Source organism: Pleurodeles waltl, chromosome 4_1 (assembly GCF_031143425.1).
Source record: "Pleurodeles waltl isolate 20211129_DDA chromosome 4_1, aPleWal1.hap1.20221129, whole genome shotgun sequence".
Taxonomy (NCBI): Eukaryota; Metazoa; Chordata; class Amphibia; order Caudata; family Salamandridae; genus Pleurodeles; species Pleurodeles waltl.
Window position 1 is genome coordinate 903344651 of NC_090442.1, and position 23608 is coordinate 903368258.

Sequence of the window (23608 nt, forward strand, 5' to 3'; positions counted from 1 at the left end):
TTTTTTTTCCTATTGGCTGTTTGTATCATTATCCGCGTTGATTTATGCCTCGTATGAATATATGAACATATATGTTAAGCAAAGTGATAGTGCTTGTAAAATGTAGTCTATATGTGATAAATAAAATATGTTAATATAAGTTTAATATTATCTTTCTGTTAAAAATTGAGTGCCATATTTACAAGTCCCGTGGTGCAGGGTGGTGCAGAAAGTGACTTACTGTGCTGCCCTGCGTCACCGGGAAAGGGCAGAAATGTGCTGCATTTACAAGATATGGCACATTTCTGTCCTTTCCCGCTGCCCTGGCGCACAAATTTCTGCCATGCGCCAACGCAGGCACCCTTGCACCATGTGTTCTGGGGATGATTGTTTTTGTGCAGGAAGAGGCACCTTCCTGCACAAAAACAATCAATGGAGGCTATTTTCTCCTTCGATGTGTGCTGCAGAATGCAGCAAATATAGAAAGAGGAAAAACAGGGAGAAATAAATCTCCCCATTGCGTCACTGTCACGCCACTCCTGGGGTGGCATAAGCTTTTCACACATTCCCAGGTTTAGAAATCCTTGTGAATGTGGAAATGTGTCAAAGTCCATGGATGTTGCATGGGAACACCCAAGCAACACCTATGGAAACACCTCCCTGATGCAAAGTAAGGCAATGCAGCAACTTGCGCTGCATTTCCTTACTCCATATTTACAAGGCCATGGAAAGCCACACAAAGTGGCTTTGCGTGGCCTTGTAGATATGAGTGAGCAGCCTGCGTAGCCGGTGTGTCACAAAAAGTGTTGCACCGGCGGCAGGGTTTCAGGATGGCAGAAGTATGCACGTTGTCCAAGCAGGAACCCCAATCCTAGTCAAGGTAAGCCACAAACAAACTCAAAATTAACCTTTGCTCACCCTGTGGTAGCTTTGCATAGAGCAGTCAGTCTTAACTTAGGAGGCAATGTGTAAAGTTTGTGCAATACTTCAAACAGCAAAATAGGGGAAACACCACACAAGAAGGTATCACACCTAACTAGAAAAACAGATCTTCATTTAATAAACAAAACAAGACCAAAACACCAAAAATCCAAGTAGTAGAATTTGAGTTTTAAAACATAAACTGCAATATAACACCTAAAAGCATAAAGCTCCAACTGTGGTTATCTGGTCGTGTTCAACATGGTCAAAGTAAAAACATCAAGCCGACCGCAATGGAGCGGGAGTTGGATATAGTCCCAGGTTAGTCCACCTGAAGTTTTACCTTCTAAAGAATTGGGCCAAGTGTCCTGTTCATGGGGAAGACGTTTGCCGGGAGCAGGAAAAGTGTCACTGGCAATGGTGTCGGGGCACGAAGAGCCAGCCAGGCATGGTGGATGGGCAGATTAGAACCTCACGGTTGTGAGCGGGGATACTTGATGTGTGAAGAGATTAACTTGTAACTGCTCATGATGGATTTCTGGGCAAGTAATGAGGATCCTGAGCAAACTGGCACATTCAGAAGGAGCCCAAACACTTGACCTAAAGAGCTGGAAAACATCTTCCAAGGGCCCTGGACACGAGAAGGGCCACTTGGTGGTCAAGAGCTCATTAAAAACAGGTACCAGAGCTGTAGGGTTCCTGTTATGTCCCTGAGGCTCAGATCAGGAGGCGAGCAGACTAGCCCTTTGAGTCGCCCTGGGATCCTGGGAGCAAGATGGTGGTGCAGGTCCAAGTCTTCTTCCCCAGGCAGTAGGAAAGTAGGTATTGGGGCACCACAACAAGGCAGCAGCTCCTTCAGAGTAGCAGTCAAGCAGAGAGACAGGTATTTCAGCAGCACAGCAATCCTTCTTTCTGACAGAGTATCCACAGGTCCAGAAGTGTACTGAAGTGGTGGTATCTAAGGTCTAGTATTAATACGGTGGTCCCCTGGTTATGAAAGGTGGGAGAAACGTCTAGTTAGCGGTTTTGAAGTGCAAGGAATTTCCTTCCTCTCCTGCCTTGGCTCCCAGCTGGCTGGAGTGAAAACACTGGGTAATTAAACCCTTTGTCTGGGCACAGGACACAGCCTATTCAGGTGTAAGGGTGAGGCTGTGGCGAGATCCTCCCTCCAGTCAGGATGGCCCATCGGGGCCATCAAGTCACACCTAAGCTCCCATTGTGTGGGCTGTCCAGAGGGAATACACAAAGAACAACTGTCTTCTACCCCGGACAAGTTATCAGAGACTGCAGGCGCACAGGGTTAAGAGCAGAAACATGCCAATTTTCTAAAAGTGGCTTTTCTAAATATGTACCAATACATCTGACTTTACCATTGAAGAAGATTTATCATAACAATTTCACAGGTACTAAACAAGACACATATACCTTCTCTCAATTGGGAATTACACCTCATTAATTAAATGTAATAAGGAATCCTGAATATTATCGTATGATACCTACCTTAGGGGTGACTCATATCTATGAAAAGAAGAGTTTGAGGCTTGGCAAGTGTTTTAAATGCCAAGTCGACATGCCAGTTTAAACTTCACACACAGACTCTGGAATGGCGGGCCTGACACATGTTTAAAGGGCTACTTAAATGGGTGGCACAATCAGTGCTGCAGGTCCACTAGTAGCATTTAATTTAGGGGCCCAGTGCTCATGTATTACACATTACTAGGGACTTACAAGGAATTTAAATATGCCAGTTGGGTAATCAAATCATGTTTTAGGGACAGAGCACAAGCATTTAGCAGTAGCTAGAAGTGGTAAAGAGTCCTAAAGCCGACAAAAATGAATTCAGCAACAAATGGAGGGAAGAAGGTAAAACGTTTGGGGGTGACCCTGCTGAGATGGCTATTTCCAACACTTTTTAAATTGTCAATTTCTTTTGGTGCAGAGTTTATAATACCAATAAATGCATACCTTTTGATTCTGCCTTCGCTGACTTCATCCCCTTTAATCCCATCTCCTTAATGTCCCTGTTTTAGGGTTCCCACAGTTATTTTCCATTTCCAGCACTGCCAGGTCTTGGCTTTTTTCCATCATACTGCAATACTACTGAGAAATTATATAGGGCCCCACAAATAGTATTGCTGTCCTGCAGCAGTGTGAAAATAAATATTTTTGATTTGACCCCAAGGGGTGACTCCCTGTGCCTCCCCCTCTCTACAAGAGCCTTAGTGTTATTTGCTTTCTATAACACAGAGATGAGTCATAGAATGACTGCAGCAACTTTCTCTTTATGGTGCTGCCAGCCAATCAGATTGCATCTTTTAACATTGCAGTACCACTGTAGTAGTACAGACGGAGTACTGCCCTGGCCAATCTGATCATGTTTTGTCAGCCCACAGTACTGCAATACTCCACATAAATACTTCAGAGCTAGCATTCATTTCTCAAAAATTACTAAACAGTTTTATACCAAATCACGAAAAGCACAAATTGTGGATCAATATCTTGCTTGCTATCAAATTTGAAATAATTCCACTCAGCGACTTTGGCTGTAGTTGTGTCTAAAGTTCCTATGAGGAATTGTATGGAGAAAACACTTTTTGGATCCTCCTCCCTTTTTCTCAACCCTCACTTGACAGACAACCCTGAACCTTTCCAGAAAGGAGCTGACCTGGATGAATCTTATTTTTTGGAAAGTTTAGTGACGATTCATCACACTGTGTGAAAGTTATCAGTAAACCAAAAAAATAATTTCCCAAGGAAACCTGGTCCTAACTAGGACTACATAGTGGTAACTATGGGTACAGAGGGCTTCTCTCTGGGTAGCATTTCAACGCCCACTTCACCAATCTAGACAGAGGCCCACTTAGTGCAAATCAGTACTAACACTGTTCCTCTTGGAAAAAGTCCACCCCAAACCTTGATCATCTCACCCTCCACCCTGCAGCCCACTGCTTTTTTTAGTTATGAAAGTTGACATTCATACCCTCTGAAACTCGCTGACTAACGTACGCCCCTGCTTGTGATTAGAGCATTTAAAGGGAAGGATATGACTGTTAAAGACAAATAAATAAGGATATGAGCCAAATCATTGACAGGGAAAACAGCTGTGTGTCAGAGTGTGTAAATAATTAATGTGCAGCAGCGTTGAATCCATTTTTGAAGATTTCGTATAAAAGGACTTGCAGTTGCCAGCCTACATGCTGTGTGCCTCTACATGGATACTCTTTCCCATCAGTGTAGTAAGGATGAATTTCACAGTGTTTGATGGGAATGTAGTATGTAGTAAATGGAGTAGCATGCGGGTGGCGACGTGTGTTCTTGGGTGTTGGTGAAAGGGAGCACAGAAGAGAGTCCGTACTGAGCCATGGTGCCTTTATGCTACCCAAATAAAAGCTTACTGGCTAGTAATTGGTGAAATTTGGACTTCAACTACTACCCCTTCAAAACATTTCTGGACCTCTGTAGAGAAGAAGGTCCTGCTAAAATAGGACTCATCACTCCTGGCTACTTTTAGAGAAAGATGAGGACTCTTTCAAGAAATCAAGAAATCTGAGCTCATTCGGGCAAGCAGTGGATGGCACTGCTCTCCAAGAGTTAAGTGATTAGGCCACCATTTACTGCTTTAGAGGGACAAAAGCAAAAGGACTCCTGAATCCGAGAGGGCCCATCTGAGTACAAAGGATTTGACTCTGTTGCAAAACTGGCTGTAGAGAGACACAGGGCCATATTTATACTTTTTGACGCAAAACTGCGCTAACGCAGTTTTGCGCCAAAAAAATTAGCGCCGGCTAACGCCATTCTGAAGCGCCATGCGGGCGCCGTATTTATTCAATGACGTTAGCTGGCGTTAGCCGCCGGCGCTGTCTGGTGTGCGTTAAAAAAAACGACGTACACCAGGCAGCGCCGGCGTAAGGGGAAAATGGAGTATGGGCGTCCACAAATGGTGCAAGTCAGGCTGAGGCAAAAAAATCGCCTCAACCCGATTTGCGCCATTTTTTTACGACGCCCAACCCCCATTGAAATGACTCCTGTCTTAGCAAAGACAGGAGTCATGCCCCCTTGCCCAATGGCCATGCCCAGGGGACTTCTGTCCCCTGGGCATGGTCATTGGGCATAGTGGCATGTAGGGGGGCACAAATCAGGCCCCCCTATGCCACAATTTTTTTTTTTTAAATACTTACCTGAACTTACCTTAATGTCCCTGGGGTGGGTCCCTCCATCCTTGGGTGTCCTCCTGGGGTGGGCAAGGGTGGCAGGGGGTGTCCCTGGGGGCAGGGGAGGGCACCTCTGGGCTCATTCTGAGCCCACAGGTCCCTTAACGCCTGCCCTGACCCAGGCGTTAAAATCCGGCGCTAATGCGGGTTTTTTAGACACGCCCACTCCCGGACGTCATTTTTGCCCGGGAGTATAAATACGACGCATATGCATCGGAGTCATTTTTCAAGACGGGAACGCCTACCTTGCATATCGTTAACGCAAGGAAGGTGTTCACGCAAAAAAATGACGCTAACTCCATGAACTTTGGCGCTAGACGCGTCTAACGCCAAAGTATAAATATGGAGTTAGTTTCGCGTCGAATTTGCGTCGAAAAAAAACGACGCAAATTCGGCGCAAACGGAGTATAAATATGCCCCACAGTTCCTAGAGGCCCTCCATAAGAAACCAGGGGCTGCAATATTGACCAGAAGGAACTTTCCAAAAACTGGAGAAAAGTGAGATTAGAAAATTTTTCTACATCCAGAGGACTGAGACTGTATGGCCAGGCTTACCCATAAAGGTTAAGCTATAGGCAGAAAAAACAACACGTTCTATTATCATTGGAGCTTTTTGTCATACTGAAAATATGTTCATTGGGATCTCGCTGTAAAGGCCTTATGACCCCTGTCTGGCTACAGTGTCTAGCCTTCCACCTCTGGTGGAGTTCGACTTCCAAAGATATGACTACACTCAGAGAATAAATCTTGCACTGGAGCTGGGTGAAAAATCTGTCCAGTCAGTGAAGCACTCTCACTGGTCACAAGTTCCAGGTTTGCTGTGCTTGGAGCTTTTGACACAAAAAGCAATGACTTCTGCATGAGATTGATGATGACAAATTTAACTTCAAAAAACACTCACCGGCTAATGACTAGGCCTTGCCCAGCTGAAGGATTTTGACTACATTTTCAGAATATTAATTCAACAGCAAAAACAAATATTATCCAAGGCCCTGGAAATATGTGGCATGGGTGAAGCAAAATGTGTGGCAGGGTTGACTGAATTATTTGGCAAGGAAAGGCAAGTTATGTGGTTTAATGGGGCAAATGTTGCTATAGTATTACTTACTTATGTTGATATTTTTACATAGGTTAACATTGTATGGGCTAATGTTTCACCTCATTAGTACCAGTTAAGCTCCAAAATACAGCAATAAGCAGCAAAAAAGGGATCAGGTCGCCTTTTCAAGGGGCCATCTGCTGTGCTGAAAAACATGTAGTAACTTTTGCTAGAAACCCTTTTTGTTACAGTCGGCAGAGTATGCAGCAACTGATGGATTATGTGGCAGTTGCAACTAATCCATAGTTATGCAGAAAATGCAGTGGTCGCAAAATTGCATAATTTCTGTGAACCTGAGCATATATAACCTTTATTCCATCGCAGTCGTTCTGAAATCATGTCTAGGTGTCAGTCCGCCGCAAACTATTTTTAACAGCGAGTTCCTTTTTTCAGGCACTGTTTCCTTTAAAACAAAACAAGCAAGCAAAGTAAAACAAACCATAACTCCAGTTACTCTTATCTTATTTTGATGAGTTTGGTGTTTTTTGTTCATTAATGTTTTTCTACATGTTACTAAATTGATTTGGGAATTTTATTGTGTTATGTCTTTAAAACTGCTGCTTTTGTGCTATAAGTTAACTGGCAATTATCTGAGAACTGTCTGCTGCTTGTGTCATATCTACCACAGGTCGAGCAGAGATTTTCTCAGACCTGTGTTTTGCATATTATGATCCTGTTTATCATGTTGATAGACGTCGCCTACGTCCAGATAAATAACGCAGTTTCTGCTTAGTTGTGAAGGTGTTCTGCTTAGTTGTGAAGGTGTATCTACCCAAACTTTGAGACGATTTTCATAAAAAAATATGTGACATTTTAGAACTGTAGAGCGATGTTAGCTAAATGTATTTTGAAAGAGGAAAACTCTGCAAAAACACTTTTATGAGCTCATTCCAAACCCTTCAATAAGTCTGTAATGAGACAAGAATGCTGCTTGTGCTCATCTTTTTAATAAACAATATGGTCTTATAAACCTCTGAAAATCACTTTAATCTGGAAAGTTTAAAGTTAAGAATTGTAATATCATCGCTACGATACCAGAGTTTCTGCACTGACATATGTGTGTGGTTTCAAGACCCTGAGGCATGTTGAAGGACAGTATGGTGTGTGAAGCAAGGTTGGGGGTAGAAGTTTCACGAGATATTTCCATTACAGGAACTGCAGACCATGGTGTCCCTGAACCCTTTACAGCAACACTGGTATGAAGAAGGTTCTTCTGTAAAGGTTGAGCGACTATGAAGGGTATCCATATCATGATTGGCAGGTGGTGGTGTGTCCTATAGGCCTTTTGTGGGACTCCAGTAGTATGATTCTTGATACCAGACATAGTTGTAGGCGTCAGTGTGATTTTAAAGTAACATGCTAACCAAAATCTTTGCAGACGCCCTGTTACTCATGCCAGAGGCCAGGAGCACGGTGGCATTTGGCTCAGTGGGGTAACAGAGCCAGTAGGCCCAGAGATGCCAAGTATTTCATTGGAAGTATGAAGTTGGCACTGATAAATACTACAAGATTCAGGGCATATGTAAAAGTACAATGTCCTTAGGTCCTGAAACCCAACTGCTGGGATATAAACTGTCCTGAGAATCCCATGTCATTGGGAAGCCTAAAGAGGGGACGTCTTATAAGATTGTGGTGGCCCTGCTATGTTCCAAGAGACGCCAGGAGTTGAGGTAGGAAGTGTCCTGGTTTCCTATAGTGCCACAATCAGCTGACCAGCTAATGACCAATCCAATGGAAGAAGATTCCGTGCCAGACACTGATGATGTTTTAGGCATGTCTGCTGTGAATGGTCTCTCGGTTGCCTGAGGGACAAGCTGCAAAATAATCTTCACAAGTGGACTCTTTCCTAGTGCACAGTGAGCTTGTCAGCTTTGAAATGATGTACCTTACAACACCACAGAAACTGAACATTGTATTTTGGATGATTTAAGTATTATTTTAAACTCATTACTTTACGTTTTAAACATGACAGAAATAATCTCTTTTTCTCTTATATCATCACCCTTTTGAAATTAAGCATTCTTTTGTTGGAGTCTTGCTCCTGTTTTAATGTAGTTCAGCTTTCTGTTCCATTTTCCTATAAAGCAAATATCTTGAAGTTACCTACCTTCAGGTGTCCTGTCCCCGAATATCTTCATATTTGTTTGATTGTCTATATGGCAGAGCCTATCATTGTCAGAATTATCTGAAGCGTCCACACCTCGAAGGGAACAATTTTAAGATGATTGCCCTCAAATATGCTTTATCTGTAAACATTTTCCCTTTTTCCTTGCTGTACAGTAGACTTTTCCATGGAAACTGAATTGCCTTAATGATAGTATCTTTCTGTAACTAAGTCTCAGAATGTTCTTCTGCCTACTTGAGTATTATCAAAACATTCAAGCAGCTCCATGATATGACAAAGCCTTTTTCTAAAAAAATGTAGGTGAATAAAGGAATTACCTTTTGTGCTGGAAATGTTGTACATAAAGGTGGCATAATGGTTTTGGAAAGGTGACAAACATTGAAGTTATAAGAAGTCGCTAATTTGTCACATTTGCAAAAGGTCACTGACAAATTAATAATTTCCAGGTACCTAATTTATAGGTGATTTGAGGCCTTACCTGAGATTCTTCCCCAGTGTGTTCTGGTTTGGTATGAATCATTTTGTCAAGTTGCGACATTAGAAAGTTAGCTACAACTGGACCTATATGTAAGTTTGCAATATGGCTCTGTTAGGGCACACAGGTCCTGATTTAGAGATTGGCAGATGGGGTTGCTCCGTCACAAACATGATCCCATCTGCCGTATTACGATTCCATTTTATCTTTTGTAAGTCGTAATATGGCGTACGAGATATCCATCATGTTACTAAGTAAGCTGTCATCCAAACTCTAAATCAGGCCCAATATTTCAGCCCAGTTCGTCATTCTTCAATAAATCTAAGATTTTATACAAATTAAAGTGAATGGGGACATTGATGCAATCGTTGTATTAAATTAATGCCCACAAAAGGGCCTGATTTAGATCTTAGCAGTGTTACCATCAAGCCGAATTGGCGGCAGACCCAAAAAGACCATAAAGCCAACTGCCGTCCGCCAGCCATATTTAGATGTTACAGCTCTACAAGCGGTGGACTGGCAATGGGTTTCTGAAACAGTGAGATGGCAACGGAACCCAATGGACTTCGTACAATTGCAGAGGCTGTGGAATATATGTAAGTAAGTCACACACACACACTGTCCCTTAGCCAGACGTGTACCCCTGCCCTACACATTACACAACACACCACATTCACACAGTAACCCATTGTGATTCCAACACAACACAACCCGTACATGCTGAGAACACAATTGGCACATATTCATGACACCACAACATACACACACCATTGATATTGCACCCACATATGACACAGCCACAACAACCAACACAACTACACACTCAGCTACACAAACATACTCACACACAAGCACAACTACACACAGTACAACAACGTCCACCACACAACAAAACTCAGATGAATATGTCACACAGCAACACAACATACACAACAACATCAGTGGTCATCGTGGTGCCAGCATTCATTTTGCAATGAATGATGACACCTCAATAATAGTTGTTTATGTGCACAACATGCGTTTTGTGCCTGTGTGCGACACAATTGTCTCCTCAACATATGATTGTCGCAGTGATTAAAAAAATGACTGTGACATGTATTTGGCTGCAGTGGTCCAGACCTCTCGTGCAGTGCCCACCCAACGTACCATGGAAATGCGGTGTCCCTACCTCTGAATCCAGTGAGAGGGGTGAGGGTTGTGTTTTCTCCATGGCTGCAGTGATGGCAGGTATTGTGCAGTTGTCTCCAGTCAAAGACGTGGAATGGGGGAAAAGGTGTGTTTTCACCCCTACCCCCCCAATCCGGCAACTCAGAAGTGAATGTTGGACCACCAATTTTTTCTTGGCTGTAAGGCATATCCAAATCTGTAAAGCCGGAAGAGTGGCTGGAGTCCTGCCAGCATCCACATTTCCCTCTCCTGCCATCAACACCAGCATAGCATGGTGGGTGGACCTCTTTATGCATAATTTTTTATGAGTTTATTAATGAATATTCATGTATTTTGAGTGCTGAATTTGCATAGAAAATGTATTAACTTAGAGAAAAATAACACACTCATTTGAAAGTGCGCCTCCTGAGTGACCGCCAATGTTCACCAAGTGTACTTATTAATGGCTTATTAATATGAAATGATGGGCTTATGTTTGATTAATGTAGTAATATGTCATATTAAGGGCTATGTATTATGTATTAGCTTTATTAATCGTAGGCCTTAACGTAGCGAGGTCTTGGCCTAGTTGCACGGCCTCATGTCAAGCTGCATTTCTTAATCGGCTTATAAAATGGATGCTTAGAGAATTAAATTATGATTTTCCACTGTACTCTCCTTGTGCTCGTAGCTGAAGATCTTTCTCATGAGAAACTGCTTGCTAGAAGACGATGTACTATCCAAGATACAATGTTTAATGTAATGTGTGTAAAACTGACCTTCCCAGGAGAAGACAATGGACCCACTGACTGGAGTATAAGCTGCAACAATATTGTTACCTGATGAGCTGACCGACAAGAGTGAGAAGAAAGGAGCCAATCATCGACGTGTGAACCATGAAGTAGGAAGAACTTTAGAGTTGAGGGTTTAGTTTTATTGGACAAAGTGTGAACATGCGATCCCCTGACCAATTAGGATATGAGAAATAGTTTTGGGAAATCTAACTTAGCCAGACTGCACCTAGAGGAGGTGCGCCATTCACCCTATTCCCCTAGAGAGTCTAGTTCGTTATTTTCTTGGCCATCTTGAGAAGAGACATGCTTAACTTTATTGCTTTTTTTTAACTTTGATGCTGAATCCTGATGTCTAGCTGACCGAACCGATGTCCTGATGATAAAGACTATCAAAGCTTGCTGATCCTTACTGAGGAGAGGTACATTTACTATGAATATGTTTGCTATGTCTATTTCCTTTTGTTTCTAGGTACCAACTGCTATTTTGATCGAACCATAGATAGATGTTTTCCAAATTGGTGTGACTAAATTGTTTGCATGAAGCCCAAACATGCTAATTCTCACTGATGAAGTTCGCTACATGTCTTACCGCTGATGTCTTTTCTTTGCTGAATCTAAATGTATGTGATATCGTTTGCGCAGTTATTCCTGTTATTAGTTTGTTCTGTAACTTTGGAATGTGTAGTAGCTCAAGCATTGATTATATTATAATTCTTTCACCACTTTGGGCAGCTGGTATGGTCTTTGTATGTTTATCAGTTGATTTTGAGAATGAGTTATGTGACTTTAGCATTGTTAATATAGGGAAATAAATATTCTAACTTTTACTTAAAGGTGTGGTTATTCATGACTGCAAGGTCATGATGCGTGACAGTTACTGACTCCTATTGATTACCAATGTTATTGATTGCTATTGATTATTGATCTGCATGTGTGGGATATATGGTGGGAAAACCTCAAAGCGAGTCAAAAGCTCCATTGGCCTATTCGCTTCTCCCTTGTAGGTTTACTTATTGAGGTCTGACACAATAACAGAGATGGTAGCAGAGATTGATGGTTTGTCTCCTTAAGAGCCCATCATAGATGCCCAGTACGGGTTTGTCTACTTAGGAGCCCATCATACAGTCCAGAAAGAGAGATAGCAGAGAGTTTGGTCCCAGAGATTTTAGGCAAGAAATAACAGGTGACCCCAGAGATGATAGTAGGGTAAGGGTTAATACCTTACTGAGAGCAAAATGATTCGTAAATTGGGTGCAATTGGTGAATTTGGGGATTTTTCTAAATTCAATGATACAAATTGGAGCGAAAATGTGCCCCATAATACTTAAAATGACTTTCCCAGAATCTTGGAGCTTACCAATGACTGTTTGAGGATGTTCTTGGCATTCTAGTGGTGGTGTGAATGAAGTAGGGTTAGCGCTTGACAGCTTATTCAAATTGCAGGTGAATTGGGGTGCTTGTGAGGGTAAAGGGAGTTTGTGTACTCAAAGTGAATTTGTAGAAGGAGTGTGCGTACTCCGAAATGTGAGAGTAGGGAAGTCGTCGAACTTCACATGTGTGTGGCGCTTTGTGCTCAAACATTGTCCACGTGGTTGACGATGTACGGACCGTGTGTGGTCTAAGACTCCAGAGTACATTGAAAAGTATATGAGACACTTTGTTTTTGTTGTAATTTGTCTGGTTTAATAGATCGATCGGGCGTGGTCGACAAGTCAGAGTGTGAATCAAAGTGAGTGAAATGATTTTTTGACTGAGATCTGGCAACTCCTATGTGCACCAGGACAGACCCACTGATCAGTTGAGAGTGACATTCGTGGGTCGAATTTTGCTTGCGAATCAAGGAAACTGAGAAAGAAGGAGTAGCTGCTAGAGAAAGAGTCTTCAGTTTCTGAAGTGATTGTGTAACCCCACCTGTAATAAACAGGCAAATTGTTTTTTTATTTTGTTTAGTGCTCGCAATAATTTTGCATTAGTTCCGTGTGAATCTGAGTTTAGGAGGACAAGCCGCAAGACTTTGTCAGCCACAGTACGTGTGAGAGTGATGTCATTGGAGCCGCGCTGAGATAGGATTGGTTAGTGAGAAGGGTCGCGCACGGATTGGCAGCAGTCCGTGAAGCGCAATTGGTTGAGAAGGTGGTTGAAAAGAATTCTGGGATTAAAAGTCCACTTCCTGATTTGATATTGAAAAACATAAAGGTCGCAAAAATGACATTTTTCAAAGCTTTAAAGAGTGCTTTAAGGGGAGATACGTACATTACAATGAGTGTAGGGGATATTGCACCACCAGAAGGTACACCAGCTTACATTATCATCGAAGAAAAGAGGGTTGTGGCATGTCTTTGGCTAAAGGAATGGTGTAAAGTGACAGAGAAGGATGTGAGCCTAGTGTTTTCTGCAAACTAAACATTTATTTGGAGGATCTTAGAGCATCTGAGGAGGGTGCTGCATGTCTTGAAGCCCCCTCTGAGACCAGCTCAGTTCAAGGCACCAACGATCTGGGAATTAGTAGCCAGACAGCAATAGAAATTTTAGGAGAATGAGAAAGGCAAAAAAGACACTAGCAGAGGCTAGATTGTACAGTGATCAAAAGTTTTGGAGAACTGAGACTTTACAGGGGATTGAGTTGTTCCCTGCAATTACACAGGACAGCAAGAGAGAAGGAAAGAAAGCAACCAGAAAAACAAACAGAAGCCCTTCTGAGAGTAGGGAGCAAAGACCAAAGGAGTCCAGGGGACGATTGACATATATGAGGAAGAGTCAGATAATGATGAGTTTATTTTACAGTTATTGAGGAATCCTCCTACACCGTATGCAGCACAAAAGAGTGGTCCGAGCACCAGTGTAAATCCTTCAGCTCCAACCCAGGTTAACGCAACAATGAGTCCAGTGGAGGTTAATCCAAGTATGACACAGAGCCCAATGCAGAGTAGTTTTAATGCACCTATTACCCCGGTAGCACAGAATCGGGTGCCACAGCCAAATGTCCTGAGAATTTACCCTGATGTTCCTATTTAGAAACAGGCACAAACCTAATAGTGCCCACAGGACAGGTTTTCCCGAGACCAACATTGGTTCAGACAGAGCCAACTCCACTTTTACTGCCACAAGTGCAGTCACAGACAATGCCAAAATACACTCCAATAACAGGGACACAGGCAGATATAACTGTACTGATTAACCAAAATGCGGGAGTTACTCTCCCACAGAACCTGAATGTCAGACCAAGCCCAGATGCTGTATCTGTACCTGTCAACATTGGTCTGATTGTACCTTTGTTTGCACAAGAGAAACCTAGTGCAGATGGACAGGGAGCCCTGAGTCAGAGTTCAATGAGGGGAGGACTTAATGATAATATCCAAGTAGTCTCTCCTGTGGGACAGACATTTGATGAATCAAGTTCTTTGATAGACCTTAGTCGATTTGGAGTTCCTACGGATACTGTCATAGGGTCAAACGTTAGTCAGAGCTTGAAATTGTTGACACCGCATACCCCAAATACAGTTGTACAACAGGCACCACATTCCCAGGCTAGCAACATTTTGTTGCAAGGTTTGACTGCCCAACAATTGACTGAATGTTTGGACAAGCTGACTACCCTGCAGAGTGCTTCTAAGGGAGAGGAGTATGTGACCTTCACGAGACTAGGAATGGAAGCGGGTGAGCTCATCGAAGGGACTATTGGATGGAACAGATTAGAGTCCTACACAGAAGCAGAATTAAGATATCTATTCCCGAAGATTATGAGGGAGGTGAGCAATGTGCATCAAAAGCTAGCAGACCTGGCAGAGAAGTACGGCATAGAATAGAGAAGACAAAACATTTGAAAAGGAGTTATAGGTTAGATTTTGATGCAAAAGACTTCGAACACATGAGATCTGCAGGGATAAAGGTATACCTTAGGGAGTTACTCCAAAGTGTCCAGATATGGGGAGCATTAGACAAGTGGGATGGCAGATGGGCAAAGAAAAGTGAGAAGAGAAAAAGGGATTCTGCGGAGCTGACTGCAAATGTGCAGCAGGGCAAGGACCCAGTGAAAATTTTACCAATGAGAGAGATTCCAGGAGGGAATTTTGTTCACGTCCTTTGGAGGAGAAGTGACATTCTGTCCTTTTCAAATGATTATCCCAGGTTAAGAGAGAAGCAAGTAGAATGGTACCAGCAGACAGACAGGTTTATGCAACTTGCCTTTAGGAAGACTTGAACACTCTATTAGAGATAGTAGTCCCAGCTGATATGTGGATGGAGTGTAAGAGTAGTATAGATTGGCCGACATAGGAACCGGAGAGAGATCAGGTTACAGGTGCGCCATCTCCTGAGGTAATGAAATATTACTACAAAGTGATTTAATTTTTGAAAAGGAGAATTTTGCCTAAAAACTTTGACTGGCAGAGGATAGACAGGACAGCTCAGGAAGCAAAGAAGTCAATAGATGCATATTATGAAAGTTTGTTGCAGGCATTTAAGCATCACAGTGGTACGGATACAATCGAAAGACATGATTTATTTTGCCCTCAAATTTGTGGAAGGATTGAGACTTGAAATTAGCCAGATGATTAAGAGTCATTTGATTTTCTGGCAAGCAAAACCGATTATGAGGTGTTGCAGTATGCAAAGTACTGTAGTGATGAGATCGAGTTGAAGCAGCGAAAGTTGAAGGAAAAGGCAATGGTTATGCAGATTAAAGTGTCACAAACAGGGATGCAGGGACATTTTCCACAGCAGCAGCAGGGAAATGTGTTGTTTCAAAATCAGATGAGAGGTAGAGTTTGCAGAGGTAATGGAAATCGTAGTCCCGATTTGAATACTTTAGTGGTTCAGAATGATATGCAGGGAATGAAGAGAGTGTGGCCTTGTCACGCTCATGGAGCAGTCCGACATTGGAAGCGGGAGTGTCTGATAATTGTACAGGAAGGTGTCATTCAACAAACTAATGACATCAATTTGTTTCAAAACATGAGAGGACTGAGAATGAGAGTTCCTAATCTGAACTTCCAAAAGAATGTGAACCAAATGCAGAATTTTCAACCCATGCAACAGGTGCAAATGCCACTTGTACAAATGACACAGTTGCAGCCAATGCAACAGCAGGACCTGATGGTACCTAGACAGCAAATTCAAATACCTCAAGCCCTAGTGGAACAGCAGCAGGTGATATTTCCTCAACTGGTCACAGGTCAGAAGTCTAACCAAAGTAATAACACAGTTCACCAATTCCCCTTACACAGTGAGAATGGAACAAACGATGAAAGGGTGAGCGAGAGATCAGGTGAAGAGGAATGTGTGCTTGCAGCTTCCTTAGAAGTAGATCAGAAAGGCCCCTATGTAAAGGGAAAGGTCATGGGTCACAGAGTTTCATTCTTGGTTGACACAGGAGGTATACGCTCCGCAGTAAGATAGGCAAAAGTTCCAGACCTGCCCCTTTCAGGAAAGACAGTCCAGATTGTGGGAGTAGCGAATCAGTATTTGACCGACCCAATTACAGAACCAGTTCAGGTTAAGATTGGCAACTTTCAGGGATTGTACGAATTCGGAGTCTGTGATTCAAGTCTGGTATCGCTACTGGGAAGAGATTTGTTGTGTAAAACGAGGTGCTCGATTACTTGTTCAAATGATGAAATACAGATACAGGCAAATAGTGATGAAGAGGATGACCCAGCTCCAGAGACAGAGTGTGAGACAATAAATTAGGAATATCCTCTGATTAATTTCTTTCCAGTGTTCACAGGGAATGAGCTTCTTCCTGACTTACAGGGAACGGTTAAAGAGAACGTGTGGAATTTGGCAGGGAAAGAGATAGGTCTGATAAAAGGAACTGTTAATGTTCCTGTAAAGCCAAACACAATTTTTCCTCAGATTCCCCTGTACCACATGCCACAGGATATCCTTATAAAGGTTGCTCAAATAATAGCAGAATTTGTGAAACAAGGGATTTTGAAAGAAGTGTTGAGAGGCCTATGTAAGTCACCAATAATGGGATTGAAAAAGCCCTGTGGGAAAGTTCGAATTGTCCAAGAGTTGAGAAAAATAAATGACATTGTGATTAAATGTTGCCCTGTGGTGCCAAATCCACCTGTGATAATGTTTCAGATTCCTTGTGATGCTGTGTGGTTCCCTGTCATAGATTTGTCAGAAGCCTTCTTTTCTGTGCCTCTTCATGAGGACGGCCGATTTCTCCTATGATTAAAAGTTTTGGACCTAGTTTACTGTTGGTGTTGAATTCTTCAAAGGTTTTCAGAGTCAACTTCCATTTTCGATTAGATCCTGAAAAAAAAAATTTGGAGTCGTTGGAATTACCTTTCCAATTGCCCTTGGTACAGTACATTGATTACTTACTGACTGCATCCAAAACAAAAGACGAGTGCAAGTATGACACAATTGCTTTACTGAACCATTTGGTAAAGAATGGTCATAAAGTGTCTCCAATGAAATTGCAGTACTGTCAGAAAGAAGTGAAATATTTGGGTCACCAGATTGAGAAGGGATCAAGGAAAATATCCAGAGAAAGGGTCACAGACATATTGCAGAGGAGTCCCCGACCACACAGAGAGATGTCAGAATGTTCTTAGGGATGGTAGGCTACTGTCGCCAATGGATTCCCAAATTTTCAGTCATTTCAAAACCATTGCAGAAGCTGGCCCATAAGGAGGTCACTGGTCCCATAGTATTAGACCAGGCAAGCATGAAAGTGTTTTCTGAATTGAGGGAGAGTCTGTGCAAAGCTCCGGCTTTGGGTATGCCTGACTACACAAAGTCCTTCTCGTTGTTTTGTCATGAGTGTGATGCATGTTCATTGTCTGTCTTGACGGAGGTCCATGGAGGTATAAACTGCCCAGTAGCATATTTTTCAGCTACTTTGGACCCAGTTGCTGCAGCTTTACCAGGCTGTTTGCGTGCAGTTGCAGCGGTTGGACAGCACCTCACACAGTGTGAAGTCTTTGTGATGGAACACCCCCTAACAATAATGGTCCCTCACTCAGTTGAAGTTTTATTAACCCGTACCATAACCCAATACCTGACGGATGCAAGATTGATGCACTATGAGACAAGTATTTTAGGGTCATCAAATGTGTCTTTGAAAAGATGTACAGTGCTGAACCCGGCAACTTTACTTCCAAATGAAAATGTTGAAATTGAAAAGTTGGAAGACGTTGAGCATGATTGTCTTGAAGTACCTGATCTGTGCACAAAACAGAGACCCGATATTAGAGATACCCGGTTGGATGAAAATTACCAAATTATCTTTGTTGGTGGTTCTTGTATAAGAGACAATACACGAACACTGAAAGCAGAATACGCAGTGTGCACCATTACTGGTATACTGGAAGAGTCTTGTCTTCAAGGAGTATATACTGCACAAGTAGCAGAACTGGTAGCCCTTACTAGAGCGTGCCATGTTTCTGCTCAACTTAAAGTTACTATCTATACCGATAGAAAGTATGGATTTGGAATAGTCCATGATTTTGGCCAGTTGTGGTCACAGAGAGGTTTCATGACCTCTTCTGGTTCACCAGTGAGAAACGGTGACAGAATTAAGGAATTGTTGCAAGCTATCGAAACTCCTGAAAAGATTGCCGTGGTGAAATGCAGTGCACATCCGAAATCACAAGTTTTTGTGTCAATGGGAAATGGATATGCGGATCAAGTCGCAAGGTTTTGCACATTGGTCTGTATATCCTGTTCAAAGATAAGTGGGAATTGTTACCAGAAGAAGATGAAACATGTCAAAGTTTTGCATTACATGCAATATATACATTGGAAGAATTGAAAACACTGCAGAATAATGTTGACAAAGAGGAAAAACGATGATGGAGTAAAATGAAATATATGCAGAGACAAGATGAGTTGTGGGTTTCAGAAGAGGAAAAATTGGTTTTGCCTAACAGTCTGTTGTCTCAAATGGTTAGATATTATCATGGTCAAGCACATGATGGGAGGGATGCCATGATTCACCTGTGTAAGCATAATTGGTTCAATCTGAGGTTTATAAAAGTTGCTGAAGCAGTTTGCCTTTGTTGCATCATTTGTCAGCAAATGAACATGGGAAAAGGGACAGTGGTTAATTTGAGCCACAATAGAAGAGCAGGAGGTCCATTCAGCAGAATGCAAATGGATTTTATTGAGATGCATGTGTCTGGAGGTTTGAGATATGTGTTGGTCATTGTTTGCATTTTCAGTCATTGGATTGAAGCGTACCCTACACAAAGAAATTACAACCTCTCAGTAGCAAAACTAAGGGAACAGACACCATGTTTTGGGCTTCCCATCTCTTTAGAATGAGATAGGGGAAGCCACTTCAACAATGAAGTAATCAAATTAGTGTGTGCAGAATTGAACATTGAGCAGAAGTGGCATTGTAGTTACCGCCCTGAAGCATCAGGACTAGTGGAACAGATGAACGGTACCTTGAAATCAAGAGTGGCAAAGATGTGTGGGTCCAGAAATCTGAAATGGTCTGACACACTGCCTTTAGTTCTGATGACAATGAGAAACACACTCGACAGGAAGACCGGATTGTCACCACACAAAATCCTCATGGGCAGAGCAATGCGGTTGCAAGCGGTTCTTGAAAATGCACATGTAAGCATTACAGATGATATGGTGTTGGACTACTGCAAAGGTCTGGCTGATGTGTTTCGCTCTTTCTCTCAGCAGGTGGAAGCCACCACACTGCCACTGATCCATGACCCAGGACACAACCTGAGAGCCGGTGACTGGGTTGTGGTCCGGAAACACATGAGGAAAACGTGTTCAGAGCCTCAGTGGAAAGGCCCGTTCCAGGTAGTTCTGGTTACTACCACAGCTGTGAAGTGTGCTGGAGTTCCGAAATGGATCCACACCATCAACACAAAGAAAGTGGCATGTCCTTTAGATGATGAAGAAGGGTTGTTGAGGGTGCCAACAGCAACCAAACAAGCCTCAGAGCCTGAAGGAGAAGAAAGAGGAACTGAACCGAATCTGAGCCTATTGAGGATGATTCCGTCACTCCTGTGAGAGAAGGAGAGAAGAAGGAGAAGACCTCCAGGAGGGTGACAGTGAGCCAATCACAATTGAGGCAGCAGGAGAGCCTAGTCTTGAGGAGGGCTTTCCCAGAAGCAGACAAATTTAAGAGACAAAAGGAATAAATGCCATACCCGAGGGGGAAGGAGTTAAGGCGGATAAAAGCCAATGTGATCTGACTCCTCCTGAAGCAGTTGCAGGTTCGTCAAGAGAAAATACTACAGAACAAGAAGAAGTTTCAAGTTCAACACTTAAAAGAGCATTGACCAAAGGTCCACTGAAAGGAGATAAGTGGCTGGAGTCAAAAGCAAAGAAAAAGGAAGCTGTTGTTGCGACAACAATTGAGGAAGAAGTAGACACGACTAGAAGAAAAGATCTACCTGTGTAAGAATGCTGAATCTAAATGTATGTGATATCGTTCCCACACTTATTCTTGTTGTTAATTTGCACTGTAACATTGGAATTTGTAGTAGTTCAAGCTTTGATTAGATTGCGATTCTTTCGTCACTTTGGACAGCCAGTATTGTTTTTGTGTGTTTATCAGTTAATTTGAGGATGAGTTATGTAACTTTAGCATTGTTAATATAGGGAAATAAATATTCTAACTTTTACTTAAAGGTGTGTTTATTCATGACTGCAAGGTCATGGTGCGTGACAGTTACTGACTCCTATTGATTACTAATGTTATTGATTATTGTTCTGCATGTATGGTAGGAAAACATCAAAGCAAGTCCAAAGGTCCATCGGCCTATTCGCGTTTCCCTTGTAAGTTTACTTATTAAGGTCTGACGCGCTAACAGATCCTCATGCTGGCAGACAGGTTTTCAGTCAAAAAGTTGACAGCTGGACCGTTACTGCCAACATCAAAATCAGGCCCATAGTTATTAATTTAACCCCATTCTTTTTTTATTTGTTGTACACAATCTTGTGCTACTTGAATGTAATTTATGTTTCTGCAAGACTATATATGCAAAACAAAGGTGGTAGTTTCATTTTTTCCTACATAAAAAATATAATAAAGTTTGTTTATACATTTTCGCCAGGATAAGCTTCATACATTCTGGTTGCTTTATGGGTTTATCTTTTCAATTTGAATGCAAAGATGCTTGTACCCATCAGATATACTACAACAATTTTGGTTTCAATGATGACCTCATTATGATGTCCGTCAATTTTCCCTTCGGGACTGTAACAATGCTTACTCTGAATTATGAAAATACATTGGAACACTGCAAACATTTTTGACTTTTAAAAGCTGAAATCTGTGAATAAAATATTGAGGTAAAATTTTCAAACTCAACAGCAATTATTAATTTTCTCATGCGTTTCTCAGAGTTGAGCATTGAGTTTTTGTTATTTCCACATCTTCAGGGTGTACATCTGCTTATCAGTGCTCTTGTGGGTAAGAAACAGACCCTGCCATGAAGGGCCAAAACAGCATTAAATGGAGTAATGGTGTTATTGGGGGTAGATGGAATGAGATGAGATGAATCTCAGAAAGAGAAAGTGTGACTCGGTTAGGAGAGGAACACACAGTTACTCATTACATTGATTCATCACTCTCAATTGACTTTCATGCAGAAGATATGACTGGGACACGTGTGAATTGTATTGACAATCCTAGACAAATTCATCCCCCCAAAGAGCTATGCCATGCAAATTCACCCCCCAATGAGCCCATACTATATGCATGCTGTAATTGGCAATATTTCTTTTAACTGCTGTCCTGAATTTGTATTCTTTTGTGTGGTAAGGTTACTGTTTGACGTCTGGTCCCTCTCTTATGCTGAGTTGCCAGTTCCATTGATGATCTTGAGAAAGAACTAAGCTTTCATTTTCTCTGAGTCTATTGCTATAGTAATGCTATAAAAGGAATACATTCTTTTAGAAGTGCATTTTAATATACAGAAAAAATGCATCTAATTTTATATATTTTTTAAATATATATACTGATCTGTCATATACCATAAACCATGCAGACTGTATCTGCATACTGCATCTCAGGCCAAAGAAGAACATAATATAAAATGTGTGTCAAGTGAATACAATCATGACGGAGAAAGGACTGTTGGCTGTCCTTCAGTCCACCATTATTGAGTCCCCCGACCGCCATCATTGGACAGCCCTCCATCAACATTGGTATGGCAGACATCGATCTCACATATTTAGAGTGGTCCACCACCAGAATAGAACCAGGACCCCCAGGGCAGAGAACAATAAGGTCAGACTTGGTTTTCAATGGCAGACACGTCTGTCACTGTTGATAGATGTACCCATTAACATACACCTTATCAAAATCAACTCATCAATGACACTTGAAGGTCTCAGTCCAGAGGATACTCCTTTAACCATGCAAACCATTCATCTCTCATCATTTAAAACAGCAGCATCGCTTTTGGGTACCAAATCGTAAAGATGACTGAAAATGATTCTCAGAAAATGAGCAAACTGTGATGGTGGATGAGATAATTAGGGTTGACCTCCATGTCTTAAGAACACTCGTCCAGCCAACAACCATGAGCCAGAGAAGGGAAATGTGGGCCAGAAATGTAAATAAGTTGAACGCACTGTTCAACCCAGAAGCTCACAGGGACACATCCTCAAGTGGTGTAATAACCCGCATGGTAGAGTCTGTTCCCGTACTTCCAGAGCACACCAGGTGGTCCTGGCAATTGGTGCTGAGTCTCCCAGGTGCCCCAACCACATGCCCTGGGAGAAGAAGTTGCTGATCATATTCAATGCTAAAGACACCGTGAGGCTTCCAGATGGAGTGGACACTGGTAGGTAATAAAATCACAAACAAATTCCCCACTAAACACTATGGTACCCCTAGTCCTTAATGACAGTCTGGTCACATACGTATACTACCTCATGTCTGTTAGAGCTCACAGTGCTCACTTTGTAATCAGACCATACCATTTCATAACTTTGCAGTACCATTCTACTTCACACATCTCATACTGGAAGTTCATTCAAACAGATGTGTTATTACATTTTGTCAACGAACTATATCTTCTTCTATGTAATTGCAACATTTATCAAGTTACTCATCCCACTGTAAAACATAGCTGATCTTATCATATTTAGGTATTTCAAACTAATTCTCATCACCCACTTCAAAAAAAGCCAACAGTACTAAAGTGATCAGATTAGTCCATATCACTGTGACCAAACTGTTCCAGTTCTGCTATTTATTTGATCATACTACTGCATTGTGGGAGTTGTGTTAATTTTATTTAGCCCCTTGAACACATAATTCTATTGATACATAAAAGCCAATAATGGAAAAGTGGTGTCAAAATGATAATCCATTTTGTCAACTAAGCAGCCCAACTGACGTATGATTCTCATCTATACGAGAGGGTGGGGCATTGAAAAATGCAAGAATCCCTTAGTTTTTTCAAAAGCAACTCACATCCATTGCCCAATCTACAGTGAAGTGGCTATAGAGTGATGAATACATTAGTCATTGAAGAACACTTCAAAGTAGCCATAGTCTGCTGACCAGAGTAGTTTAGCTGTCCCACTAAACTGTGGCACACAATACCTCTGGTAACAACAGTTTGAAAGTTAAAGGGACATTGTTTCCTGTGGAGGACCAGAAATTGTTTGAGAGTCCATAGCAACATTGCCGTCTTAGATACTTTGTAAGAACTGTGGGCTAGTGCATCTCCTGTCACATGCATCTTGCTAGTACTAAAAAAGGGGGTGAGTTGAGCCACAGGGATTCAGTAATCCAGGATGGCTTTTCTCACAGCTGCTTATTGCTCATCTGAAATTGTGTGTATTTTGAAGTCCTTTATTGAGATGACGCTGAAGCTTTGGGATGCTCAATTTGTAATGCACTTGTAACTCTATATT